General features: G+C 39.2%; 40 non-coding genes and 10 pseudogenes across 40 annotated transcripts; all 50 read left to right on the forward strand.

Moving 5' to 3' along the window:
• The first annotated feature begins 30 nt into the window (after positions 1-30).
• On the forward strand, positions 31-149 carry LOC146032686 (5S ribosomal RNA). Its single transcript, XR_014458109.1, has one exon. It is a non-coding gene; the product is annotated as a 5S ribosomal RNA (ribosomal RNA).
• A 345-nt stretch (positions 150-494) lies between these two features.
• On the forward strand, positions 495-613 carry LOC146033480 (5S ribosomal RNA). Its single transcript, XR_014458889.1, has one exon. It is a non-coding gene; the product is annotated as a 5S ribosomal RNA (ribosomal RNA).
• A 346-nt stretch (positions 614-959) lies between these two features.
• On the forward strand, positions 960-1078 carry LOC146033173 (5S ribosomal RNA). Its single transcript, XR_014458584.1, has one exon. It is a non-coding gene; the product is annotated as a 5S ribosomal RNA (ribosomal RNA).
• A 345-nt stretch (positions 1079-1423) lies between these two features.
• On the forward strand, positions 1424-1532 carry LOC146028875 (5S ribosomal RNA; annotated as a pseudogene).
• Positions 1533-1877: 345 nt separating this feature from the next.
• Positions 1878-1996, forward strand: LOC146032712 (5S ribosomal RNA). The gene has a single exon (XR_014458134.1). It is a non-coding gene; the product is annotated as a 5S ribosomal RNA (ribosomal RNA).
• A 345-nt stretch (positions 1997-2341) lies between these two features.
• Positions 2342-2450, forward strand: LOC146029045 (5S ribosomal RNA; annotated as a pseudogene).
• A 345-nt stretch (positions 2451-2795) lies between these two features.
• On the forward strand, positions 2796-2914 carry LOC146031872 (5S ribosomal RNA). Its single transcript, XR_014457325.1, has one exon. It is a non-coding gene; the product is annotated as a 5S ribosomal RNA (ribosomal RNA).
• Positions 2915-3259: 345 nt separating this feature from the next.
• On the forward strand, positions 3260-3378 carry LOC146034167 (5S ribosomal RNA). The gene has a single exon (XR_014459574.1). It is a non-coding gene; the product is annotated as a 5S ribosomal RNA (ribosomal RNA).
• Positions 3379-3722: 344 nt separating this feature from the next.
• Positions 3723-3841, forward strand: LOC146028487 (5S ribosomal RNA). The gene has a single exon (XR_014455228.1). It is a non-coding gene; the product is annotated as a 5S ribosomal RNA (ribosomal RNA).
• Positions 3842-4186: 345 nt separating this feature from the next.
• On the forward strand, positions 4187-4305 carry LOC146034435 (5S ribosomal RNA). Its single transcript, XR_014459841.1, has one exon. It is a non-coding gene; the product is annotated as a 5S ribosomal RNA (ribosomal RNA).
• A 345-nt stretch (positions 4306-4650) lies between these two features.
• On the forward strand, positions 4651-4769 carry LOC146034104 (5S ribosomal RNA). Its single transcript, XR_014459510.1, has one exon. It is a non-coding gene; the product is annotated as a 5S ribosomal RNA (ribosomal RNA).
• Positions 4770-5114: 345 nt separating this feature from the next.
• On the forward strand, positions 5115-5233 carry LOC146034122 (5S ribosomal RNA). Its single transcript, XR_014459529.1, has one exon. It is a non-coding gene; the product is annotated as a 5S ribosomal RNA (ribosomal RNA).
• A 511-nt stretch (positions 5234-5744) lies between these two features.
• On the forward strand, positions 5745-5863 carry LOC146034878 (5S ribosomal RNA). The gene has a single exon (XR_014460281.1). It is a non-coding gene; the product is annotated as a 5S ribosomal RNA (ribosomal RNA).
• A 345-nt stretch (positions 5864-6208) lies between these two features.
• On the forward strand, positions 6209-6327 carry LOC146032322 (5S ribosomal RNA). Its single transcript, XR_014457763.1, has one exon. It is a non-coding gene; the product is annotated as a 5S ribosomal RNA (ribosomal RNA).
• A 345-nt stretch (positions 6328-6672) lies between these two features.
• Positions 6673-6791, forward strand: LOC146028664 (5S ribosomal RNA; annotated as a pseudogene).
• Positions 6792-7135: 344 nt separating this feature from the next.
• LOC146028499 (5S ribosomal RNA) lies at positions 7136-7254 on the forward strand. The gene has a single exon (XR_014455230.1). It is a non-coding gene; the product is annotated as a 5S ribosomal RNA (ribosomal RNA).
• A 346-nt stretch (positions 7255-7600) lies between these two features.
• On the forward strand, positions 7601-7719 carry LOC146032687 (5S ribosomal RNA). The gene has a single exon (XR_014458110.1). It is a non-coding gene; the product is annotated as a 5S ribosomal RNA (ribosomal RNA).
• A 345-nt stretch (positions 7720-8064) lies between these two features.
• LOC146028511 (5S ribosomal RNA) lies at positions 8065-8183 on the forward strand. Its single transcript, XR_014455232.1, has one exon. It is a non-coding gene; the product is annotated as a 5S ribosomal RNA (ribosomal RNA).
• A 345-nt stretch (positions 8184-8528) lies between these two features.
• On the forward strand, positions 8529-8647 carry LOC146028522 (5S ribosomal RNA). The gene has a single exon (XR_014455233.1). It is a non-coding gene; the product is annotated as a 5S ribosomal RNA (ribosomal RNA).
• Positions 8648-8992: 345 nt separating this feature from the next.
• Positions 8993-9111, forward strand: LOC146027598 (5S ribosomal RNA). The gene has a single exon (XR_014454991.1). It is a non-coding gene; the product is annotated as a 5S ribosomal RNA (ribosomal RNA).
• Positions 9112-9455: 344 nt separating this feature from the next.
• LOC146028368 (5S ribosomal RNA) lies at positions 9456-9574 on the forward strand (annotated as a pseudogene).
• A 345-nt stretch (positions 9575-9919) lies between these two features.
• On the forward strand, positions 9920-10038 carry LOC146028535 (5S ribosomal RNA). Its single transcript, XR_014455235.1, has one exon. It is a non-coding gene; the product is annotated as a 5S ribosomal RNA (ribosomal RNA).
• A 345-nt stretch (positions 10039-10383) lies between these two features.
• LOC146028547 (5S ribosomal RNA) lies at positions 10384-10502 on the forward strand. Its single transcript, XR_014455237.1, has one exon. It is a non-coding gene; the product is annotated as a 5S ribosomal RNA (ribosomal RNA).
• Positions 10503-10847: 345 nt separating this feature from the next.
• LOC146027599 (5S ribosomal RNA) lies at positions 10848-10966 on the forward strand. The gene has a single exon (XR_014454992.1). It is a non-coding gene; the product is annotated as a 5S ribosomal RNA (ribosomal RNA).
• Positions 10967-11310: 344 nt separating this feature from the next.
• On the forward strand, positions 11311-11429 carry LOC146030716 (5S ribosomal RNA). Its single transcript, XR_014456206.1, has one exon. It is a non-coding gene; the product is annotated as a 5S ribosomal RNA (ribosomal RNA).
• Positions 11430-11774: 345 nt separating this feature from the next.
• LOC146033703 (5S ribosomal RNA) lies at positions 11775-11893 on the forward strand. The gene has a single exon (XR_014459112.1). It is a non-coding gene; the product is annotated as a 5S ribosomal RNA (ribosomal RNA).
• Positions 11894-12238: 345 nt separating this feature from the next.
• LOC146034890 (5S ribosomal RNA) lies at positions 12239-12357 on the forward strand. Its single transcript, XR_014460293.1, has one exon. It is a non-coding gene; the product is annotated as a 5S ribosomal RNA (ribosomal RNA).
• A 344-nt stretch (positions 12358-12701) lies between these two features.
• Positions 12702-12820, forward strand: LOC146028558 (5S ribosomal RNA). The gene has a single exon (XR_014455238.1). It is a non-coding gene; the product is annotated as a 5S ribosomal RNA (ribosomal RNA).
• Positions 12821-13165: 345 nt separating this feature from the next.
• On the forward strand, positions 13166-13284 carry LOC146033743 (5S ribosomal RNA). The gene has a single exon (XR_014459151.1). It is a non-coding gene; the product is annotated as a 5S ribosomal RNA (ribosomal RNA).
• A 345-nt stretch (positions 13285-13629) lies between these two features.
• On the forward strand, positions 13630-13748 carry LOC146027895 (5S ribosomal RNA; annotated as a pseudogene).
• A 344-nt stretch (positions 13749-14092) lies between these two features.
• LOC146029815 (5S ribosomal RNA) lies at positions 14093-14201 on the forward strand (annotated as a pseudogene).
• Positions 14202-14546: 345 nt separating this feature from the next.
• On the forward strand, positions 14547-14665 carry LOC146030892 (5S ribosomal RNA). The gene has a single exon (XR_014456374.1). It is a non-coding gene; the product is annotated as a 5S ribosomal RNA (ribosomal RNA).
• Positions 14666-15010: 345 nt separating this feature from the next.
• LOC146033887 (5S ribosomal RNA) lies at positions 15011-15129 on the forward strand. Its single transcript, XR_014459296.1, has one exon. It is a non-coding gene; the product is annotated as a 5S ribosomal RNA (ribosomal RNA).
• Positions 15130-15474: 345 nt separating this feature from the next.
• Positions 15475-15593, forward strand: LOC146034905 (5S ribosomal RNA). The gene has a single exon (XR_014460309.1). It is a non-coding gene; the product is annotated as a 5S ribosomal RNA (ribosomal RNA).
• A 345-nt stretch (positions 15594-15938) lies between these two features.
• On the forward strand, positions 15939-16047 carry LOC146029816 (5S ribosomal RNA; annotated as a pseudogene).
• A 345-nt stretch (positions 16048-16392) lies between these two features.
• On the forward strand, positions 16393-16511 carry LOC146030893 (5S ribosomal RNA). Its single transcript, XR_014456375.1, has one exon. It is a non-coding gene; the product is annotated as a 5S ribosomal RNA (ribosomal RNA).
• Positions 16512-16856: 345 nt separating this feature from the next.
• On the forward strand, positions 16857-16975 carry LOC146033888 (5S ribosomal RNA). Its single transcript, XR_014459297.1, has one exon. It is a non-coding gene; the product is annotated as a 5S ribosomal RNA (ribosomal RNA).
• Positions 16976-17320: 345 nt separating this feature from the next.
• On the forward strand, positions 17321-17439 carry LOC146034906 (5S ribosomal RNA). Its single transcript, XR_014460310.1, has one exon. It is a non-coding gene; the product is annotated as a 5S ribosomal RNA (ribosomal RNA).
• Positions 17440-17784: 345 nt separating this feature from the next.
• Positions 17785-17893, forward strand: LOC146029817 (5S ribosomal RNA; annotated as a pseudogene).
• Positions 17894-18238: 345 nt separating this feature from the next.
• Positions 18239-18357, forward strand: LOC146030894 (5S ribosomal RNA). The gene has a single exon (XR_014456376.1). It is a non-coding gene; the product is annotated as a 5S ribosomal RNA (ribosomal RNA).
• Positions 18358-18702: 345 nt separating this feature from the next.
• Positions 18703-18821, forward strand: LOC146033889 (5S ribosomal RNA). Its single transcript, XR_014459298.1, has one exon. It is a non-coding gene; the product is annotated as a 5S ribosomal RNA (ribosomal RNA).
• A 345-nt stretch (positions 18822-19166) lies between these two features.
• Positions 19167-19285, forward strand: LOC146034908 (5S ribosomal RNA). The gene has a single exon (XR_014460311.1). It is a non-coding gene; the product is annotated as a 5S ribosomal RNA (ribosomal RNA).
• A 345-nt stretch (positions 19286-19630) lies between these two features.
• On the forward strand, positions 19631-19739 carry LOC146029552 (5S ribosomal RNA; annotated as a pseudogene).
• A 346-nt stretch (positions 19740-20085) lies between these two features.
• LOC146029451 (5S ribosomal RNA) lies at positions 20086-20194 on the forward strand (annotated as a pseudogene).
• Positions 20195-20539: 345 nt separating this feature from the next.
• Positions 20540-20658, forward strand: LOC146033447 (5S ribosomal RNA). Its single transcript, XR_014458857.1, has one exon. It is a non-coding gene; the product is annotated as a 5S ribosomal RNA (ribosomal RNA).
• A 345-nt stretch (positions 20659-21003) lies between these two features.
• LOC146034928 (5S ribosomal RNA) lies at positions 21004-21122 on the forward strand. The gene has a single exon (XR_014460332.1). It is a non-coding gene; the product is annotated as a 5S ribosomal RNA (ribosomal RNA).
• A 799-nt stretch (positions 21123-21921) lies between these two features.
• LOC146030895 (5S ribosomal RNA) lies at positions 21922-22040 on the forward strand. The gene has a single exon (XR_014456377.1). It is a non-coding gene; the product is annotated as a 5S ribosomal RNA (ribosomal RNA).
• Positions 22041-22385: 345 nt separating this feature from the next.
• Positions 22386-22504, forward strand: LOC146033890 (5S ribosomal RNA). Its single transcript, XR_014459299.1, has one exon. It is a non-coding gene; the product is annotated as a 5S ribosomal RNA (ribosomal RNA).
• Positions 22505-22849: 345 nt separating this feature from the next.
• LOC146034909 (5S ribosomal RNA) lies at positions 22850-22968 on the forward strand. The gene has a single exon (XR_014460312.1). It is a non-coding gene; the product is annotated as a 5S ribosomal RNA (ribosomal RNA).
• A 345-nt stretch (positions 22969-23313) lies between these two features.
• On the forward strand, positions 23314-23432 carry LOC146030431 (5S ribosomal RNA). Its single transcript, XR_014455926.1, has one exon. It is a non-coding gene; the product is annotated as a 5S ribosomal RNA (ribosomal RNA).
• Positions 23433-23690: the final 258 nt, after the last annotated feature.

Genomic DNA, 23690 nt, shown 5'->3' on the forward strand with positions numbered 1-23690 from the left:
TAGAAGAGGGCAAAAAAGTGACTCTATTTCACCTACAGCCATACCACATTGCATACGCCCAATCTTGTCTGATCTTGGAAGCTAAGCAGTGTTGGGCCTGGTTAGTACTTGGGTGGGAGACCACATGGGAACACCAGGTGCTGTAGGTTTTTTCCCATTACTGGCAAATTGTTTTTATTCTCTAGCTATTTAAATTGGAAACTTTTTCTTTTTATTGCCAATACAGACATTTGAGAGAGGTGAAACAGACACAATAGCCATCACCTAAAGACTTTTCACACTGTTTCGGCCCAATTCCAACTGCTTTTGGCAACTAAACAGTGTTGAGCCTCATTAGTAGTTTAATTTGAGACCACCTGCTAATATTATGTCCTGTAGGTCTTTTTACATTACCAACACATGATTTTTTTCAGTAAGCCAATATAGTTAGGAAAGTTTTTTATTAGCTTACCTTTAGATAGAAGTAGAAGAGGGCAAAAAAGTGCCTGTATCTCACCTACAGCCATACCACATTGGATACGCCCAATCTCGTCTGATCTTGGAAGCTAAGCAGTGTTGGGCCTGGTTAGTACTTGGGTTGGAGACCATATGGGAACACCAGGTGCTGTAGGTTTTTTCCCATTACTGGCAAATTGTTTTTATTCTCTAGCTATTTAAATTGGAAACTTTTTCTTTTTATTGCCAATACAGACATTTGAGAGAGGTGAAACAGACACAATAGCCATCACCTAAAGACTTTTCACACTGTTTCGGCCCAATTCCAACTGCTTTTGGCAACTAAACAGTGTTGAGCCTCATTAGTAGTTTAATTTGAGACCACCTGCTAATATTATGTCCTGTAGGTCTTTTTACATTACCAACACATGATTTTTTTTCAGTAAGCCAATAATGTTAGGAAACTTTTTTATTAGCTTACCTTGTTATAGAAGTAGAAGAGGGCAAAAAAGTGACTGTATCTCACCTACAGCCATACCACATTGGATACGCTCAATCTCGTCTGATCTTGGAAGCTAAGCAGTGTTGGGCCTGGTTAGTTCTTGGGTGGGAGACCACATGGGAACACCAGGTGCTGTAGGTTTTTTGCCATTACTGGCAAATTGTTTTTATTCTCTAGCTATTTAAATTGGAAACTTTTTCTTTTTATTGCCAATACAGACATTTGGGAGAGGTCAAACAGACACAATAGCCATCACCTAAAGACTTACCACACTGTTTCGGCCCAATTCCAACTGCTTTTGGCAGCGAAATAGTGTTGAGCCTCTTTATTAGTTTAATTTGAGACCACCTGCTAATATTATGTCCTGTAGGTCTTTTTACATTACCAACACATGATTTTTTTCAGTAAGCCAATATAGTTAGGAAACTTTTTTACTAGCTTACCTTTAGATAGAAGTAGAAGAGGGCAAACAAGTGCCTGCATCTCACCTACAGCCATACCACATTGGATACGCCTGATCTTGGAAGCTAAGCAGTGTTGGGCCTGGTTAGTACCTGGGTGGGAGACCACATGGGAACACCAGGTGCTGTAGGTTTTTTCCCATTACTGGCAAATTGTTTTTATTCTCTAGCTATTTAAATTGGAAACTTTTTCTTTTTATTGCCAATACAGACATTTGGGAGAGGTCAAACAGACACAATAGCCATCACCTAAAGACTTACCACACTGTTTCGGCCCAATTCCAACTGCTTTTGGCAGCTAAATAGTATTGAGCCTCTTTAGCAGTTTAATTTGAGACCACCTGCTAATATTATGTCCTGTAGGTCTTTTTACATTACCAACACATGATTTTTTTCAGTAAGCCAATATAGTTAGGAAACTTTTTTATTAGCTTACCTTTAGATAGAAGTAGAAGAGGGCAAAAAAGTGCCTGCATCTCACCTACAGCCGTACCACATTGGATACGCCCAATCTCATCTGATCTTGGAAGCTAAGCAGTGTTGGGCCTGGTTAGTACTTGGGTGGGAGACCACACGGGAACACCAGGTGCTGTAGTTTTTTTCCCATTACTGGCAAATTGTTTTTATTCTCTAGCTATTTAAATTGGAAACTTTTTCTTTTTATTGCCAATACAGACATTTGAGCGAGGTGAAACAGACACAATAGCCATCACCTAAAGACTTACCACACTGTTTCGGCCCAATTCCAACTGCTTTTGGCAGCTAAACAGTGTTGAGCCTCTTTAGTAGTTTAATTTGAGACCACCTGCTAATATTATGTCCTGTAGGTCTTTTTACATTACCAACACATGATTTTTTTCAGTAAGCCAATAATGTTAGGAAACTTTTTTATTAGCTTACCTGGTTATAGAAGTAGAAGAGGGCAAAAAAGTGACTCTATATCACCTACAGCTATACCACATTGGATACGCCTGATCTTGGAAGCTAAGCAGTGTTGGGCCTGGTTAGTACTTGGGTGGGAGACCACATGGGAACACCAGGTGCTGTAGGTTTTTTCCCATTACTGGCAAATTGTTTTTATTCTCTAGCTATTTAAATTGGAAACTTTTTCTTTTTATTGCCAATACAGACATTTGGGAGAGGTCAAACAGACACAATAGCCATCACCTAAAGTCTTTCCACACTGTTTCGGCCCAATTCCAACTGCTTTTGGCAACTAAACAGTGTTGAGCCTCATTAGTAGTTTAATTTGAGACCACCTGCTAATATTATGTCCTGTAGGTCTTTTTACATTACCAACACATGATTTTTTTCAGTAAGCCAATAATGTTAGGAAACTTTTTTATTAGCTTACCTGGTTATAGAAGTAGAAGAGGGCAAAAAAGTGACTCTATCTCACCTACAGCCATACCACATTGGATACGCCCAATCTCGTCTGATCTTGGAAGCTAAGCAGTGTTGGGCCTGGTTAATACTTGGGTGGGAGACCACATGGGAACACCAGGTGCTGTAGGTTTTTTCCCATTACTGGCAAATTGTTTTTATTCTCTAGCTATTTAAATTGGAAACTTTTTCTTTTTATTGCCAATACAGACATTTGAGAGAGGTGAAACAGACACAATAGCCATCACCTAAAGACTTTCCACACTGTTTCGGCCCAATTCCAACTGCTTTTGGCAACTAAACAGTGTTGAGCCTCATTAGTAGTTTAATTTGAGACCACCTGCTAATATTATGTCCTGTAGGTCTTTTTACATTACCAACACAAGATTTTTTTCAGTAAGCCAATAATGTTAGGAAACTTTTTTATTAGCTTACCTGGTTATAGAAGTAGAAGAGGGCAAAAAAGTGACTCTATCTCACCTACAGCCATACCACATTGGATACGCCCAATCTCGTCTGATCTTGGAAGCTAAGCAGTGTTGGGCCTCTTTAGTACTTGGGTGGGAGACCACATGGGAACACCAGGTGCTGTAGGTTTTTCCCATTACTGGCAAATTGCTTTTATTCTCTAGCTATTTAAATTGGAAACTTTTTCTTTTTATTGCCAATACAGACATTTGGGAGAGGTCAAACAGACACAATAGCCATCACCTAAAGACTTACCACACTGTTTCGGCCCAATTCCAACTGCTTTTGGCAGCTAAATAGTGTTGAGCCTCTTTAGTAGTTTAATTTGAGACCACCTGCTAATATTATGTCCTGTTGGTCTTTTTACATTACCAACACATGATTTTTTTCAGTAAGCCAATATAGTTAGGAAAGTTTTTTATTAGCTTACCTTTAGATAGAAGTAGAAGAGGGCAAAAAAGTGCCTGTATCTCACCTACAGCCATACCACATTGGATACGCCCAATCTCGTCTGATCTTGGAAGCTAAGCAGTGTTGGGCCTGGTTAGTACTTGGGTGGGAGACCACATGGGAACACCAGGTGCTGTAGGTTTTTTCCCATTACTGGCAAATTGTTTTTATTCTCTAGCTATTTAAATTGGAAACTTTTTCTTTTTATTGCCAACACAGACATTTGAGAGAGGTGAAACAGACACAATAGCCATCACCTAAAGACTTACCACACTGTTTCGGCCCAATTCCAACTGCTTTTGGCAGCTAAACAGTGTTGAGCCTCATTAGTAGTTTAATTTGAGACCACCTGCTAATATTATGTCCTGTAGGTCTTTTTACATTACCAACACATGATTTTTTTCAGTAAGCCAATAATGTTAGGAAACTTTTTTATTAGCTTACCTGGTTATAGAAGTAGAAGAGGGCAAAAAAGTGACTCTATTTCACCTACAGCCATACCACATTGGATACGCCCAATCTTGTCTGATCTTGGCAGCTAAGCAGTGTTGGGCCTGGTTAGTACTTGGGTGGGAGACCACATGGAAACACCAGGTGCTGTAGGTTTTTTCCCATTACTGGCAAATTGTTTTTATTCTCTAGCTATTTAAATTGGAAACTTTTTCTTTTTATTGCCAATACAGACATTTGAGAGAGGTGAAAAAGACACAATAGCCATCACCTAAAGACTTACCACACTGTTTTGGCCCAAATCTAACTGCTTTTGGCAGCTAAACAGTGTTGAGCCTCATTAGTAGTTTAATTTGAGACCACCTGCTAATATTATGTCCTGTAGGTCTTTTTACATTACCAACACATGATTTTTTTCAGTAAGCCAATAATGTTAGGAAACTTTTTTATTAGCTTACCTGGTTATAGAAGTAGAAGAGGGCAAAAAAGTGACTCTATTTCACCTACAGCCATACCACATTGGATACGCCCAATCTTGTCTGATCTTGGAAGCTAAGCAGTGTTGAGCCTGGTTAGTACTTGGGTGGGAGACCACATGGGAACACCAGGTGCTGTAGGTTTTTTCCCATTACTGGCAAATTGTTTTTATTCTCTAGCTATTTAAATTGGAAACTTTTTCTTTTTATTGCCAATACAGACATTTGGGAGAGGTCAAACAGACACAATAGCCATCACCTAAAGACTTACCACACTGTTTCGGCCCAATTCCAACTGCTTTTGGCAGCTAAATAGTATTGAGCCTCTTTAGCAGTTTAATTTGAGACCACCTGCTAATATTATGTCCTGTAGGTCTTTTTACATTACCAACACATGATTTTTTTCAGTAAGCCAATATAGTTATTAAACTTTTTTATTAGCTTACCTTTAGATAGAAGTAGAAGAGGGCAAAAAAGTGCCTGCATCTCACCTACAGCCATATCACATTGGATATGCCCAATCTCGTCTGATCTTGGAAGCTAAGCAGTGTTGGGCCTGGTTAGTACTTGGGTGGGAGACCACATGGAAACACCAGGTGCTGTAGGTTTTTTCCCATTACTGGCCAATTGTTTTTATTCTCTAGCTATTTAAATTGGAAACTTTTTCTTTTTATTGCCAACACAGACATTTGAGAGAGGTGAAACAGACACAATAGCCATCACCTAAAGCAGGCATGTCCAAACTGTGGCCCTCCAGCTGTTGTGAAACTACACATCCCAGCATGCCTTGCAATAGTTGTAGCATTCCCTAATAGCAAAACTGTGGCAATGCATGATGGGACTTGTAGTTTCACAACAGCTGGAGGGCCATAGTTTGGACATGCCTGACCTAAAGACTTACCACACTGTTTTGGCCCAATTCCAACTGCTTTTGGCAGCTAAACAGTGTTGAGCCTCATTAGTAGTTTAATTTGAGACCACCTGCTAATATTATGTCCTGTAGGTCTTTTTACATTACCAACACATGATTTTTTTCAGTGAGCCAATAATGTTAGGAAACTTTTTTATTAGCTTACCTGGTTATAGAAGTAGAAGAGGGCAAAAAAGTGACGGTATCTCACCTACAACCATACCACATTGGATACGCCCAATCTCGTCTGATCTTGGAAGCTAAGCAGTGTTGGGCCTGGTTAGTACTTGGGTGGGAGACCACATGGGAACACCAGGTGCTGTACGGTTTTTCCCATTACTGGCAAATTTTTTTTATTCTATAGCTATTTAAATTGGAAACTTTTTCTTTTTATTGCCAATACAGACATTTGAGAGAGGTGGAACAGACACAATAGCCATCACCTAAAGACTTACCACACTGTTTTGGCCCAATTCCAACTGCTTTTGGCAGCTAAACAGTGTTGAGCCTCTTTAGTAGTTTAATTTGAGACCACCTGCTAATATAATGTCCTGTAGGTCTTTTTACTTTACCAACACATGATTTTTTTCAGTAAGCCAATATAGTTATTAAACTTTTTTATTAGCTTACCTTTAGATAGAAGTAGAAGAGGGCAAAAAAGTGCCTGCATCTCACCTACAGCCATATCACATTGGATATGCCCAATCTCGTCTGATCTTGGAAGCTAAGCAGTGTTGGGCCTGGTTAGTACTTGGGTGGGAGACCACATGGGAACACCAGGTGCTGTAGGTTTTTTCCCATTACTGGCCAATTGTTTTTATTCTCTAGCTATTTAAATTGGAAACTTTTTCTTTTTATTGCCAACACAGACATTTGAGAGAGGTGAAACAGACACAATAGCCATCACCTAAAGACTTACCACACTGTTTCGGCCCAATTCCAACTGCTTTTGGCAGCTAAACAGTGTTGAGCCTCATTAGTAGTTTAATTTGAGACCACCTGCTAATATTATGTCCTGTAGGTCTTTTTACATTACCAACACATGATTTTTTTCAGTGAGCCAATAATGTTAGGAAACTTTTTTATTAGCTTACCTGGTTATAGAAGTAGAAGAGGGCAAAAAAGTGACTGTATCTCACCTACATCCATACCACATTGGATACGCCCAATCTCGTCTGATCTTGGAAGCTAAGCAGTGTTGGGCCTCTTTTGTACTTGGGCGGGAGACCACATGGGAACACCAGGTGCTGTAGGTTTTTCCCATTACTGGCAAATTGTTTTTATTCTCTAGCTATTTAAATTGGAAACTTTTTCTTTTTATTGCCAATACAGACATTTGGGAGAGGTCAAACAGACACAATAGCCATCACCTAAAGACTTACCACACTGTTTCGGCCCAATTACAACTGCTTTTGGCAGCTAAATAGTGTTGAGCCTCTTTAGTAGTTTAATTTGAGACCACCTGCTAATATTATGTCCTGTTGGTCTTTTTACATTACCAACACATGATTTTTTTCAGTAAGCCAATATAGTTAGGAAAGTTTTTTATTAGCTTACCTTTAGATAGAAGTAGAAGAGGGCAAAAAAGTGCCAGTATCTCACCTACAGCCATACCACATTGGATACGCCCAATCTCGTCTGATCTTGGAAGCTAAGCAGTGTTGGGCCTGGTTAGTACTTGGGTGGGAGACCACATGGGAACACCAGGTGCTGTAGGTTTTTTCCCATTACTGGCAAATTGTTTTTATTCTCTAGCTATTTAAATTGGAAACTTTTTCTTTTTATTGCCAACACAGACATTTGAGAGAGGTGAAACAGACACAATAGCCATCACCTAAAGACTTACCACACTGTTTCGGCCCAATTCCAACTGCTTTTGGCAGCTAAACAGTGTTGAGCCTCATTAGTAGTTTAATTTGAGACCACCTGCTAATATTATTGTCCTGTAGGTCTTTTTACATTACCAACACATGATTTTTTTCAGTAAGCCAATAATGTTAGGAAACTTTTTTATTAGCTTACCTGGTTATAGAAGTAGAAGAGGGCAAAAAAGTGACTCTATTTCACCTACAGCCATACCACATTGCATACGCCCAATCTTGTCTGATCTTGGAAGCTAAGCAGTGTTGGGCCTGGTTAGTACTTGGGTGGGAGACCACATGGGAACACCAGGTGCTGTAGGTTTTTTCCCATTACTGGCAAATTGTTTTTATTCTCTAGCTATTTAAATTGGAAACTTTTTCTTTTTATTGCCAATACAGACATTTGGGAGAGGTCAAACAGACACAATAGCCATCACCTAAAGACTTACCACACTGTTTCGGCCCAATTCCAACTGCTTTTGGCAGCTAAATAGTGTTGAGCCTCTTTAGTAGTTTAATTTGAGACCACCTGCTAATATTATGTCCTGTAGGTATTTTTACATTACCAACACATGATTTTTTTCAGTAAGCCAATAATGTTAGGAAACTTTTTTATTAGCTTACCTTTAGATAGAAGTAGAAGAGGGCAAAAAAGTGCAAGTATCTCACCTACAGCCATACCACATTGGATACGCCCAATCTCGTCTGATCTTGGAAGCTAAGCAGTGTTGGGCCTGGTTAGTACTTGGGTGGGAGACCACATGGGAACACCAGGTGCTGTAGGTTTTTTCCCATTACTGGCAAATTGTTTTTATTCTCTAGCTATTTAAATTGGAAACTTTTTCTTTTTATTGCCAACACAGACATTTGAGAGAGGTGAAACAGACACAATAGCCATCACCTAAAGACTTACCACACTGTTTTGGCCCAATTCCAACTGCTTTTGGCAGCTAAACAGTGTTGAGCCTCATTAGTAGTTTAATTTGAGACCACCTGCTAATATTATGTCCTGTAGGTCTTTTTACATTACCAACACATGATTTTTTTCAGTAAGCCAATAATGTTAGGAAACTTTTTTATTAGCTTACCTGGTTATAGAAGTAGAAGAGGGCAAAAAAGTGACTCTATCTCACCTACAGCCATACCACATTGGATACGCCCAATCTCGTCTGATCTTGGAAGCTAAGCAGTGTTGGGCCTGGTTAGTACTTGGGTGGGAGACCACATGGGAACACCAGGTGCTGTAGGTTTTTTCCCATTACTGGCAAATTGTTTTTATTCTCTAGCTATTTAAATTGGAAACTTTTTCTTTTTATTGCCAATACAGACATTTGGGAGAGGTCAAACAGACACAATAGCCATCACCTAAAGACTTACCACACTGTTTCGGCCCAATTCCAACTGCTTTTGGCAGCTAAATAGTGTTGAGCCTCTTTAGTAGTTTAATTTGAGACCACCTGCTAATATTATGTCCTGTAGGTATTTTTACATTACCAACACATGATTTTTTTCAGTAAGCCAATAATGTTAGGAAACTTTTTTATTAGCTTACCTGGTTATAGAAGTAGAAGAGGGCAAAAAAGTGACTGTATCTCACCTACAGCCATACCACATTGGATACGCCCAATCTCGTCTGATCTTGGAAGCTAAGCAGTGTTGGGCCTCTTTAGTACTTGGGTGGGAGACCACATGGAAACACCAGGTGCTGTAGGTTTTTCCCATTACTGGCAAATTGTTTTTATTCTCTAGCTATTTAAATTGGAAACTTTTTCTTTTTATTGCCAATACAGACATTTGGGAGAGGTCAAACAGACACAATAGCCATCACCTAAAGACTTACCACACTGTTTCGGCCCAATTCCAACTGCTTTTGGCAGCTAAACAGTGTTGAGCCTCTTTAGTAGTTTAATTTGAGACCACCTGCTAATATTATGTCCTGTTGGTCTTTTTACATTACTAACACATGATTTTTTTCAGTAAGCCAATATAGTTAGGAAAGTTTTTTATTAGCTTACCTTTAGATAGAAGTAGAAGAGGGCAAAAAAGTGCTTGCATCTCACTTACAGCCATACCACATTGGATACGCCCAATCTCGTCTGATCTTGGAAGCTTAGCAGTTTTGGGCCTGGTTAGTATTTGGTTGGGAGACCATATGGGAACACCAGGTGCTGTAGGTTTTTTCCCATTACTGGCAAATTGTTTTTATTCTCTAGCTATTTAAATTGGAAACTTTTTCTTTTTATTGCCAATACAGACATTTGAGAGAGGTGAAACAGACACAATAGCCATCACCTAAAGTCTTTCCACACTGTTTCGGCCCAATTCCAACTGCTTTTGGCAACTAAACAGTGTTGAGCCTCATTAGTAGTTTAATTTGAGACCACCTGCTAATATTATGTCCTGTAGGTCTTTTTACATTACCAACACATGATTTTTTTCAGTAAGCCAATAATGTTAGGAAACTTTTTTATTAGCTTACCTGGTAATAGAAGTAGAAGAGGGCAAAAAAGTGACTGTATCTCACCTACAGCCATACCACATTGGATACGCCCAATCTCGTCTGATCTTGGAAGCTAAGCAGTGTTGGGCCTGGTTAGTACTTGGGTGGGAGACCACATGGGAACACCAGGTGCTGTAGGTTTTTTCCCATTACTGGCAAATTGTTTTTATTCTCTAGCTATTTAAATTGGAAACTTTTTCTTTTTATTGCCAATACAGACATTTGAGAGAGGTGAAACAGACACAATAGCCATCACCTAAAGACTTACCACACTGTTTTGGCCCAATTCCAACTGCTTTTGGCAGCTAAACAGTGTTGAGCCTCATTAGTAGTTTAATTTGAGACCACCTGCTAATATTATGTCCTGTAGGTCTTTTTACATTACCAACACATGATTTTTTTCAGTAAGCCAATAATGTTAGGAAACTTTTTTATTAGCTTACCTGGTTATAGAAGTAGAAGAGGGCAAAAAAGTGACTCTATCTCACCTACAGCCATACCACATTGGATACGCCCAATCTCGTCTGATCTTGGAAGCTAAGCAGTGTTGGGCCTGGTTAGTACTTGGGTGGGAGACCACATGGGAACACCAGGTGCTGTAGGTTTTTTCCCATTACTGGCAAATTGTTTTTATTCTCTAGCTATTTAAATTGGAAACTTTTTCTTTTTATTGCCAATACAGACATTTGGGAGAGGTCAAACAGACACAATAGCCATCACCTAAAGACTTACCACACTGTTTCGGCCCAATTCCAACTGCTTTTGGCAGCTAAATAGTGTTGAGCCTCTTTAGTAGTTTAATTTGAGACCACCTGCTAATATTATGTCCTGTAGGTATTTTTACATTACCAACACATGATTTTTTTCAGTAAGCCAATAATGTTAGGAAACTTTTTTATTAGCTTACCTGGTTATAGAAGTAGAAGAGGGCAAAAAAGTGACTGTATCTCACCTACAGCCATACCACATTGGATACGCCCAATCTCGTCTGATCTTGGAAGCTAAGCAGTGTTGGGCCTCTTTAGTACTTGGGTGGGAGACCACATGGAAACACCAGGTGCTGTAGGTTTTTCCCATTACTGGCAAATTGTTTTTATTCTCTAGCTATTCAAATTGGAAACTTTTTCTTTTTATTGCCAATACAGACATTTGGGAGAGGTCAAACAGACACAATAGCCATCACCTAAAGACTTACCACACTGTTTCGGCCCAATTCCAACTGCTTTTGGCAGCTAAACAGTGTTGAGCCTCTTTAGTAGTTTAATTTGAGACCACCTGCTAATATTATGTCCTGTTGGTCTTTTTACATTACCAACACATGATTTTTTTCAGTAAGCCAATATAGTTAGGAAAGTTTTTTATTAGCTTACCTTTAGATAGAAGTAGAAGAGGGCAAAAAAGTGCCTGTATCTCACCTACAGCCATACCACATTGGATACGCCCAATCTCGTCTGATCTTGGAAGCTAAGCAGTGTTGGGCCTGGTTAGTACTTGGGTGGGAGACCATATGGGAACACCAGGTGCTGTAGGTTTTTTCCCATTACTGGCAAATTGTTTTTATTATCTAGCTATTTAAATTGGAAACTTTTTCTTTTTATTGCCAATACAGACATTTGAGAGAGGTGAAACAGACACAATAGCCATCACCTAAAGACTTTTCACACTGTTTCGGCCCAATTCCAACTGCTTTTGGCAACTAAACAGTGTTGAGCCTCATTAGTAGTTTAATTTGAGACCACCTGCTAATATTATGTCCTGTAGGTCTTTTTACATTACCAACACATGATTTTTTTCAGTAAGCCAATAATGTTAGGAAACTTTTTTATTAGCTTACCTTGTTATAGAAGTAGAAGAGGGCAAAAAAGTGACTGTATCTCACCTACAGCCATACCACATTGGATACGCCCAATCTCGTCTGATCTTGGAAGCTAAGCAGTGTTGGGCCTGGTTACTTCTTGGGTGGGTGACCACATGGGAACACCAGGTGCTGTAGGTTTTTTGCCATTACTGGCAAATTGTTTTTATTCTCTAGCTATTTAAATTGGAAACTTTTTCTTTTTATTGCCAATACAGACATTTGGGAGAGGTCAAACAGACACAATAGTCATCACCTAAAGACTTACCACACTGTTTCGGCCCAATTCCAACTGCTTTTGGCAGCTAAATAGTGTTGAGCCTCTTTATTAGTTTAATTTGAAACCACCTGCTAATATTATGTCCTGTAGGTCTTTTTACATTACCAACACATGATTTTTTTCAGTAAGCCAATAATGTTAGGAAACTTTTTTATTAGCTTACCTGGTTATAGAAGTAGAAGAGGGCAAAAAAGTGACTGTATCTCCCCTACAGCCATACCACATTGGATACGCCCAATCTCATCTGATCTTGGAAGCTAAGCAGTGTTGGGCCTCTTTAGTACTTGGGTGGGAGACCACATGGGAACACCAGGTGCTGTAGGTTTTTCCCATTACTGGCAAATTGCTTTTATTCTCTAGCTATTTAAATTGGAAACTTTTTCTTTTTATTGCCAATACAGACATTTGGGAGAGGTCAAACAGACACAATAGCCATCACCTAAAGACTTACCACACTGTTTCGGCCCAATTCCAACTGCTTTTGGCAGCTAAATAGTGTTGAGCCTCTTTAGTAGTTTAATTTGAGACCACCTGCTAATATTATGTCCTGTTGGTCTTTTTACATTACCAACACATGATTTTTTTCAGTAAGCCAATATAGTTAGGAAAGTTTTTTATTAGCTTACCTTTAGATAGAAGTAGAAGAGGGCAAAAAAGTGCCTGTATCTCACCTACAGCCATACCACATTGGATACGCCCAATCTCGTCTGATCTTGGAAGCTAAGCAGTGTTGGGCCTGGTTAGTACTTGGGTGGGAGACCACATGGGAACACCAGGTGCTGTAGGTTTTTTCCCATTACTGGCAAATTGTTTTTATTCTCTAGCTTTTTAAATTGGAAACTTTTTCTTTTTATTGCCAACACAGACATTTGAGAGAGGTGAAACAGACACAATAGCCATCACCTAAAGACTTACCACACTGTTTCGGCCCAATTCCAACTGCTTTTGGCAGCTAAACAGTGTTGAGCCTCATTAGTAGTTTAATTTGAGACCACCTGCTAATATTATGTCCTGTAGGTCTTTTTACATTACCAACACATGATTTTTTTCAGTAAGCCAATAATGTTAGGAAACTTTTTTATTAGCTTACCTGGTTATAGAAGTAGAAGAGGGCAAAAAAGTGACTCTATTTCACCTACAGCCATACCACATTGGATACGCCCAATCTTGTCTGATCTTGGAAGCTAAGCAGTGTTGGGCCTGGTTAGTACTTGGGTGGGAGACCACATGGAAACACCAGGTGCTGTAGGTTTTTTCCCATTACTGGCAAATTGTTTTTATTCTCTAGCTATTTAAATTGGAAACTTTTTCTTTTTATTGCCAATACAGACATTTGGGAGAGGTCAAACAGACACAATAGCCATCACCTAAAGACTTACCACACTGTTTCGGCCCAATTCCAACTGCTTTTGGCAGCTAAATAGTGTTGAGCCTCTTTAGTAGTTTAATTTGAGACCACCTGCTAATATTATGTCCTGTAGGTATTTTTACATTACCAACACATGATTTTTTTCAGTAAGCCAATAATGTTAGGAAACTTTTTTATTAGCTTACCTGGTTATAGAAGTAGAAGAGGGCAAAAAAGTGACTGTATCTCACCTACAGCCATACCATATTGGATACGCCCAATCTCGTCTGATCTTGGAAGCTAACCAGTGTTGGGCCTCTTTAGTACTTGGGTGGGAGACCACATGGGAACACCAGGTGCTGTAGGTTTTTCCCATTACTGGCAAATTGTTTTTATTCTCTAGCTATTTAAATTGGAAACTTTTTCTTTTTATTGCCAATACAGACATTTGGGAGAGGTCAAACAGACACAATAGCCATCACCTAAAGACTTACCACACTGTTTCGGCCCAATTCCAACTGCTTTTGGCAGCTAAATAGTGTTGAGCCTCTTTAGTAGTTTAATTTGAGACCACCTGCTAATATTATGTCCTGTTGGTCTTTTTACATTACCAACACACGATTTTTTTCAGTAAGCCAATATAGTTAGGAAAGTTTTTTATTAGCTTACCTTTAGATAGAAGTAGAAGAGGGCAAAAAAGTGCCTATATCTCAACTGCAGCCATACCACATTGGATACGCCTGATCTTGAAAGCTAAGCAGTGTTGGGCCTGGTTAGTACTTGGGTGTGAGACCACATGGGAACTCCAGGAGCTGTAGGTTTTTTTCCATTACTGGCAAATTGTTTTTATTCTATAGCTATTTAAATTGGAAACTTTTTCTTTTTATTGCCAATACAGACATTTGAGAGAGGTGAAACAGACACAATTGCCATCACCTAAAGACTTACCACACTGTTTCGGCCCGATTCCAACTACTTTTGGCAGCTAAACAGTGTTGAGCCTCATTAGTAGTTTAATTTGAGACCACCTGCTAATATTATGTCCTGTAGGTCTTTTTACATTACCAACACATGATTTTTTTCAGTAAGCCAATAATGTTAGGAAACTTTTTTATTAGCTTACCTGGTTATAGAAGTAGAAGAGGGCAAAAAAGTGACTCTATCTCACCTACAGCTATACCACATTGGATACGCCCAATCTCGTCTGATCTTGGAAGCTAAGCAGTGTTGGGCCTGGTTAGTACTTGGGTGGGAGACCACATGGGAACACCAGGTGCTGTAGGTTTTTTCCCATTACTGGCAAATTGTTTTTATTCTCTAGCTATTTAAATTGGAAACTTTTTCTTTTTATTGCCAATACAGACATTTGAGAGAGGTGAAACAGACACTATAGCCATCACCTAAAGACTTTCCACACTGTTTCGGCCCAATTCCAACAGCTTTTGGCAGCTAAATAGTGTTGAGCCTCTTTAGTAGTTTAATTTGAGACCACCTGCTAATATTATGTCCTGTAGGTCTTTTTACATTACCAACACATGATTTTTTTCAGTAAGCCAATAATGTTAGGAAACTTTTTTATTAGCTTACCTTTAGATAGAAGTAGAAGAGGGCAAACAAGTGCCTGCATCTCACCTACAGCCATACCACATTGGATACGCCCAATCTCGTCTGGTCTTGGAAGCTAAGCAGTGTTGGGCACGGTTAGTACTTGGGTGGGAGACCACATGGGAACACCAGGTGCTGTAGGTTTTTTCCCATTACTGGCAAATTGTTTTTATTCTCTAGCTATTTAAATTGGAAACTTTTTCTTTTTATTGCCAATACAGACATTTGGGAGAGGTCAAACAGACACAATAGCCATCGCCTTAAGACTTACCACACTGTTTCGGACCAATTCCAACTGCTTTTGGCAGCTAAACAGTGTTGAGCCTCTTAAGTAGTTTAATTTGAGACCACCTGCTAATATTATGTCCTGTAGGTCTATTTACATTACCAACACATGATTTGTTTCAGTAAGCCAATACAGTTAGGAAACTTTTTTATTAGCTTACCTGGTTATAGAAGTAGAAGAGCGCAAAAAAGTGCCTGTATCTCAACTACAGCCAAACCACATTGGATACGCCCAATCTCGTCTGATCTTGAAAGCTAAGCAGTGTTGGGCCTGGTTAGTACTTGGGTGGGAGACCACATGTGAACACCAGGTGCTGTAGGTTTTTTCCCATTACTGGCAAATTGTTTTTATTCTCTAGCTATTTAAATTGGAAACTTTTTCTTTTTATTGCCAATACAGACATTTGAGAGAGGTCAAACAGACACAATGGCCATCACCTAAAGACTTACCACACTGTTTCGGCCCAATTCCAACTGCTTTTGGCAGCTAAATAGTGTTGAGCCTCTTTAGTAGTTTAATTTGAGACCACCTGCTAATATTATGTCCTGTTGGTCTTTTTACATTACCAACACACGATTTTTTTCAGTAAGCCAATATAGTTAGAAAAGTTTTTTATTAGCTTACCTTTAGATAGAAGTAGAAGAGGGCAAAAAATTGCCTATATCTCAACTGCAGCCATACCACATTGGATACGCCTGATCTTGAAAGCTAAGCAGTGTTGGGCCTGGTTAGTACTTGGGTGTGAGACCACATGGGAACTCCAGGAGCTGTAGGTTTTTTCCCATTACTGGCAAATTGTTTTTATTCTATAGCTATTTAAATTGGAAACTTTTTCTTTTTATTGCCAATACAGACATTTGAGAGAGGTGAAACAGACACAATTGCCATCACCTAAAGACTTACCACACTGTTTCGGCCCGATTCCAACTACTTTTGGCAGCTAAACAGTGTTAAGCCTCATTAGTAGTTTAATTTGAGACCACCTGCTAATATTATGTCCTGTAGGTCTTTTTACATTACCAACACATGATTTTTTTCAGTAAGCCAATAATGTTAGGAAACTTTTTTATTAGCTTACCTGGTTATAGAAGTAGAAGAGGGCAAAAAAGTGACTCTATCTCACCTACAGCTATACCACATTGGATACGCCCAATCTCGTCTGATCTTGGAAGCTAAGCAGTGTTGGGCCTGGTTAGTACTTGGGTGGGAGACCACATGGGAACACCAGGTGCTGTAGGTTTTTTCCCATTACTGGCAAATTGTTTTTATTCTCTAGCTATTTAAATTGGAAACTTTTTCTTTTTATTGCCAATACAGACATTTGAGAGAGGTGAAACAGACACTATAGCCATCACCTAAAGACTTTCCACACTGTTTCGGCCCAATTCCAACTGCTTTTGGCAGCTAAATAGTGTTGAGCCTCTTTAGTAGTTTAATTTGAGACCACCTGCTAATATTATGTCCTGTAGGTCTTTTTACATTACCAACACATGATTTTTTTCAGTAAGCCAATAATGTTAGGAAACTTTTTTATTAGCTTACCTTTAGATAGAAGTAGAAGAGGGCAAACAAGTGCCTGCATCTCACCTACAGCCATACCACATTGGATACGCCCAATCTCGTCTGGTCTTGGAAGCTAAGCAGTGTTGGGCACGGTTAGTACTTGGGTGGGAGACCACATGGGAACACCAGGTGCTGTAGGTTTTTTCCCATTACTGGCAAATTGTTTTTATTCTCTAGCTATTTAAATTGGAAACTTTTTCTTTTTATTGCCAATACAGACATTTGGGAGAGGTCAAACAGACACAATAGCCATCGCCTTAAGACTTACCACACTGTTTCGGACCAATTCCAACTGCTTTTGGCAGCTAAACAGTGTTGAGCCTCTTAAGTAGTTTAATTTGAGACCACCTGCTAATATTATGTCCTGTAGGTCTATTTACATTACCAACACATGATTTGTTTCAGTAAGCCAATACAGTTAGGAAACTTTTTTATTAGCTTACCTGGTTATAGAAGTAGAAGAGCGCAAAAAAGTGCCTGTATCTCAACTACAGCCAAACCACATTGGATACGCCCAATCTCGTCTGATCTTGAAAGCTAAGCAGTGTTGGGCCTGGTTAGTACTTGGGTGGGAGACCACATGTGAACACCAGGTGCTGTAGGTTTTTTCCCATTACTGGCAAATTGTTTTTATTCTCTAGCTATTTAAATTGGAAACTTTTTCTTTTTATTGCCAATACAGACATTTGAGAGAGGTCAAACAGACACAATGGCCATCACCTAAAGACTTACCACACTGTTTCGGCCCAATTCCAACTGCTTTTGGCAGCTAAATAGTGTTGAGCCTCTTTAGTAGTTTAATTTGAGACCACCTGCTAATATTATGTCCTGTTGGTCTTTTTACATTACCAACACACGATTTTTTTCAGTAAGCCAATATAGTTAGAAAAGTTTTTTATTAGCTTACCTTTAGATAGAAGTAGAAGAGGGCAAAAAATTGCCTATATCTCAACTGCAGCCATACCACATTGGATACGCCTGATCTTGAAAGCTAAGCAGTGTTGGGCCTGGTTAGTACTTGGGTGTGAGACCACATGGGAACTCCAGGAGCTGTAGGTTTTTTCCCATTACTGGCAAATTGTTTTTATTCTATAGCTATTTAAATTGGAAACTTTTTCTTTTTATTGCCAATACAGACATTTGAGAGAGGTGAAACAGACACAATTGCCATCACCTAAAGACTTACCACACTGTTTCGGCCCGATTCCAACTACTTTTGGCAGCTAAACAGTGTTGAGCCTCATTAGTAGTTTAATTTGAGACCACCTGCTAATATTATGTCCTGTAGGTCTTTTTACATTACCAACACATGATTTTTTTCAGTAAGCCAATAATGTTAGGAAACTTTTTTATTAGCTTACCTGGTTATAGAAGTAGAAGAGGGCAAAAAAGTGACTCTATCTCACCTACAGCTATACCACATTGGATACGCCCAATCTCGTCTGATCTTGGAAGCTAAGCAGTGTTGGGCCTGGTTAGTACTTGGGTGGGAGACCACATGGGAACACCAGGTGCTGTAGGTTTTTTCCCATTACTGGCAAATTGTTTTTATTCTCTAGCTATTTAAATTGGAAACTTTTTCTTTTTATTGCCAATACAGACATTTGAGAGAGGTGAAACAGACACTATAGCCATCACCTAAAGACTTTCCACACTGTTTCGGCCCAATTCCAACTGCTTTTGGCAGCTAAATAGTGTTGAGCCTCTTTAGTAGTTTAATTTGAGACCACCTGCTAATATTATGTCCTGTAGGTCTTTTTACATTACCAACACATGATTTTTTTCAGTAAGCCAATAATGTTAGGAAACTTTTTTATTAGCTTACCTTTAGATAGAAGTAGAAGAGGGCAAACAAGTGCCTGCATCTCACCTACAGCCATACCACATTGGATACGCCCAATCTCGTCTGGTCTTGGAAGCTAAGCAGTGTTGGGCACGGTTAGTACTTGGGTGGGAGACCACATGGGAACACCAGGTGCTGTAGGTTTTTTCCCATTACTGGCAAATTGTTTTTATTCTCTAGCTATTTAAATTGGAAACTTTTTCTTTTTATTGCCAATACAGACATTTGGGAGAGGTCAAACAGACACAATAGCCATCGCCTTAAGACTTACCACACTGTTTCGGACCAATTCCAACTGCTTTTGGCAGCTAAACAGTGTTGAGCCTCTTAAGTAGTTTAATTTGAGACCACCTGCTAATATTATGTCCTGTAGGTCTATTTACATTACCAACACATGATTTGTTTCAGTAAGCCAATACAGTTAGGAAACTTTTTTATTAGCTTACCTGGTTATAGAAGTAGAAGAGCGCAAAAAAGTGCCTGTATCTCAACTACAGCCAAACCACATTGGATACGCCCAATCTCGTCTGATCTTGAAAGCTAAGCAGTGTTGGGCCTGGTTAGTACTTGGGTGGGAGACCACATGTGAACACCAGGTGCTGTAGGTTTTTTCCCATTACTGGCAAATTGTTTTTATTCTCTAGCTATTTAAATTGGAAACTTTTTCTTTTTATTGCCAATACAGACATTTGAGAGAGGTCAAACAGACACAATAGCCATCACCTAAAGACTTACCACACTGTTTCGGACCAATTCCAACTACTTTTGGCAGCTAAACAGTGTTGAGCCTCATTAGTAGTTTAATTTGAGACCACCTGCTAATATTATGTCCTGTAGGTCTTTTTACATTACCAACACATGATTTTTTTCAGTAAGCCAATAATGTTAGGAAACTTTTTTATTAGCTTACCTGGTTATAGAAGTAGAAGAGGGCAAAAAAGTGACTGTATCTAACCTACAGCCATACCACATTGGATACGCTCAATCTCGGAAGCTAAGCAGTGTTGGGCCTGGTTAGTACTTGGGTCGGAGACCACATGGGAACACCAGGTGCTGTAGGTTTTTTTCCCATTACTGGCAAATTGTTTTTATTCTCTAGCTATTTAAATTGGAAACTTTTTCTTTTTATTGCCAATACAGACATTTGGGAGAGGTCAAACAGACACAATAGCCATCACCTAAAGACTTACCACACTGTTTCGGACCAATTTCAACTGCTTTTGGCAGCTAAACAGTGTTGAGCCTCATTAGTAGTTTTATTTGAGACCACCTGCTAATATTATGTCCTGTAGGTCTTTTTACATTACCAACACATGATTTTTTTCAGTGAGCCAATAATGTTAGGAAACTTTTTTATTAGCTTACCTGGTTATAGAAGTAGAAGAGGGCAAAAAAGTGACTCTATCTCACCTACAGCCATACCACATTGGATACGCCTGATCTTGGAAGCTAAGCATTGTTGGGCCTGGAAAGTACTTGGGTAGGAGACCACATGGGAACACCAGGTGCTGTAGGTTTTTTCCCATTACTGGCAAATTGTTTTTATTCTCTAGCTATTGAAATTGGAAACTTTTTCTTTTTATTGCCAATACAGACATTTGGAAGAGGTCAAACAGACACAATAGCCATCACCTAAAGACTTACCACACTGTTTCGGCCCAATTCCAACTGCTTTTGGCAGCTAAATAGTGTTGAGCCTCTTTAGTAGTTTAATTTGAGACCACCTGCTAATATTATGTCCTGTAAGTCTTTTTACATTACCAACACATGATTTTTTTCAGTAAGCCAATATAGTTAGGAAACTTTTTTATTAGCTTACCTTTAGATAGAAGTAGAAGAGGGCAAACAAGTGCCTGCATCTCACCTACAGCCATACCACATTGGATATGCCCAATCTCGTCTGATCTTGGAAGCTAAGCATTGTTGGGCCTGGTTAGTACTTGGGTAGGAGACCACATGGGAACACCAGGTGCTGTAGGTTTTTTCCCATTACTGGCAAATTGTTTTTATTCTCTAGCTATTTAAATTGGAAACTTTTTCTTTTTATTGCCAATACAGACATTTGAGAGAGGTGAAACAGACACTATAGCCATCACCTAAAGACTTTCCACACTGTTTCGGCCCAATTCCAACTGCTTTTGGCAGCTAAATAGTGTTGAGCCTCTTTAGTAGTTTAATTTGAGACCACCTGCTAATATTATGTCCTGTAGGTCTTTTTACATTACCAACACATGATTTTTTTCAGTAAGCCAATAATGTTAGGAAACTTTTTTATTAGCTTACCTTTAGATAGAAGTAGAAGAGGGCAAACAAGTGCCTGCATCTCACCTACAGCCATACCACATTGGATACGCCCAATCTCGTCTGGTCTTGGGAGCTAAGCAGTGTTGGGCACGGTTAGTACTTGGGTGGGAGACCACATGGGAACACCAGGTGCTGTAGGTTTTTTCCCATTACTGGCAAATTGTTTTTATTCTCTAGCTATTTAAATTGGAAACTTTTTCTTTTTATTGCCAATACAGACATTTGAGAGAGGTCAAACAGACACAATGGCCATCACCTAAAGACTTACCACACTGTTTCGGCCCAATTCCAACTGCTTTTGGCAGCTAAATAGTGTTGAGCCTCTTTAGTAGTTTAATTTGAGACCACCTGCTAATATTATGTCCTGTTGGTCTTTTTACATTACCAACACACAATTTTTTTCAGTAAGCCAATATAGTTAGGAAAGTTTTTTATTAGCTTACCTTTAGATAGAAGTAGAAGAGGGCAAAAAAGTGCCTATATCTCAACTGCAGCCATACCACATTGGATACGCCTGGTCTTGAAAGCTAAGCAGTGTTGGGCCTGGTTAGTACTTGGGTGTGAGACCACATGGGAACTCCAGGAGCTGTAGGTTTTTTCCCATTACTGGCAAATTGTTTTTATTCTCTAGCTATTTAAATTGGAAACTTTTTCTTTTTATTGCCAATACAGACATTTGAGAGAGGTGAAACAGACACAATTGCCATCACCTAAAGACTTACCACACTGTTTCGGCCCGATTCCAACTACTTTTGGCAGCTAAACAGTGTTGAGCCTCATTAGTAGTTTAATTTGAGACCACCTGCTAATATTATGTCCTGTAGGTCTTTTTACATAACCAACACATGATTTTTTTCAGTAAGCCAATAATGTTAGGAAACTTTTTTATTAGCTTACCTGGTTATAGAAGTAGAAGAGGGCAAAAAAGTGACTCTATCTCACCTACAGCTATACCACATTGGATACGCCCAATCTCGTCTGATCTTGGAAGCTAAGCAGTGTTGGGCCTGGTTAGTACTTGGGTGGGAGACCACATGGGAACACCAGGTGCTGTAGGTTTTTTCCCATTACTGGCAAATTGTTTTTATTCTCTAGCTATTTAAATTGGAAACTTTTTCTTTTTATTGCCAATACAGACATTTGAGAGAGGTGAAACAGACACTATAGCCATCACCTAAAGACTTTCCACACTGTTTCGGCCCAATTCCAACTGCTTTTGGCAGCTAAATAGTGTTGAGCCTCTTTAGTAGTTTAATTTGAGACCACCTGCTAATATTATGTCCTGTAGGTCTTTTTACATTACCAACACATGATTTTTTTCAGTAAGCCAATAATGTTAGGAAACTTTTTTATTAGCTTACCTTTAGATAGAAGTAGAAGAGGGCAAACAAGTGCCTGCATCTCACCTACAGCCATACCACATTGGATACGCCCAATCTCGTCTGGTCTTGGAAGCTAAGCAGTGTTGGGCACGGTTAGTACTTGGGTGGGAGACCACATGGGAACACCAGGTGCTGTAGGTTTTTTCCCATTACTGGCAAATTGTTTTTATTCTCTAGCTATTTAAATTGGAAACTTTTTCTTTTTATTGCCAATACAGACATTTGGGAGAGGTCAAACAGACACAATAGCCATCGCCTTAAGACTTACCACACTGTTTCGGACCAATTCCAACTGCTTTTGGCAGCTAAACAGTGTTGAGCCTCTTAAGTAGTTTAATTTGAGACCACCTGCTAATATTATGTCCTGTAGGTCTATTTACATTACCAACACATGATTTGTTTCAGTAAGCCAATACAGTTAGGAAACTTTTTTATTAGCTTACCTGGTTATAGAAGAAGAAGAGCGCAAAAAAGTGCCTGTATCTCAACTACAGCCAAACCACATTGGATACGCCCAATCTCGTCTGATCTTGAAAGCTAAGCAGTGTTGGGCCTGGTTAGTACTTGGGTGGGAGACCACATGTGAACACCAGGTGCTGTAGGTTTTTTCCCATTACTGGCAAATTGTTTTTATTCTCTAGCTATTTAAATTGGAAACTTTTTCTTTTTATTGCCAATACAGACATTTGAGAGAGGTCAAACAGACACAATAGCCATCACCTAAAGACTTACCACACTGTTTCGGACCAATTCCAACTACTTTTGGCAGCTAAACAGTGTTGAGCCTCATTAGTAGTTTAATTTGAGACCACCTGCTAATATTATGTCCTGTAGGTCTTTTTACATTACCAACACATGATTTTATTTAGTAAGCCAATATAGTTAGGAAACTTTTTTATTAGCTTACCTTTAGATAGAAGTAGAAGAGGGCAAACAAGTGCCTGCATCTCACCTACAGCCATACCACATTGGATACGCCCAATCTCGTCTGATCTTGGAAGCTAAGCAGTGTTGGGCCCGGTTAGTACTTGGGTGGGAGACCACATGGGAACACCAGGTGCTGTAGGTTTTTTCCCATTACTGGCAAATTGTTTTTATTCTCTAGCTATTTAAATTGGAAACTTTTTCTTTTTATTGCCAATACAGACATTTGGGAGAGGTCAAACAGACACAATAGCCATCACCTAAAGACTTACCACACTGTTTCGGCCCAATTCCAACTGCTTTTGGCAGCTAAATAGTATTGAGCCTCTTTAGTAGTTTAATTTGAGACCACCTGCTAATATTATGTCCTGTAGGTCTTTTTACATTACCAACACATGATTTT

The sequence above is a fragment of the Crinia signifera genome, chromosome 8 (assembly GCF_055691185.1).
Source record: "Crinia signifera chromosome 8, ASM5569118v1, whole genome shotgun sequence".
NCBI lineage: Eukaryota > Metazoa > Chordata > Amphibia > Anura > Myobatrachidae > Crinia > Crinia signifera.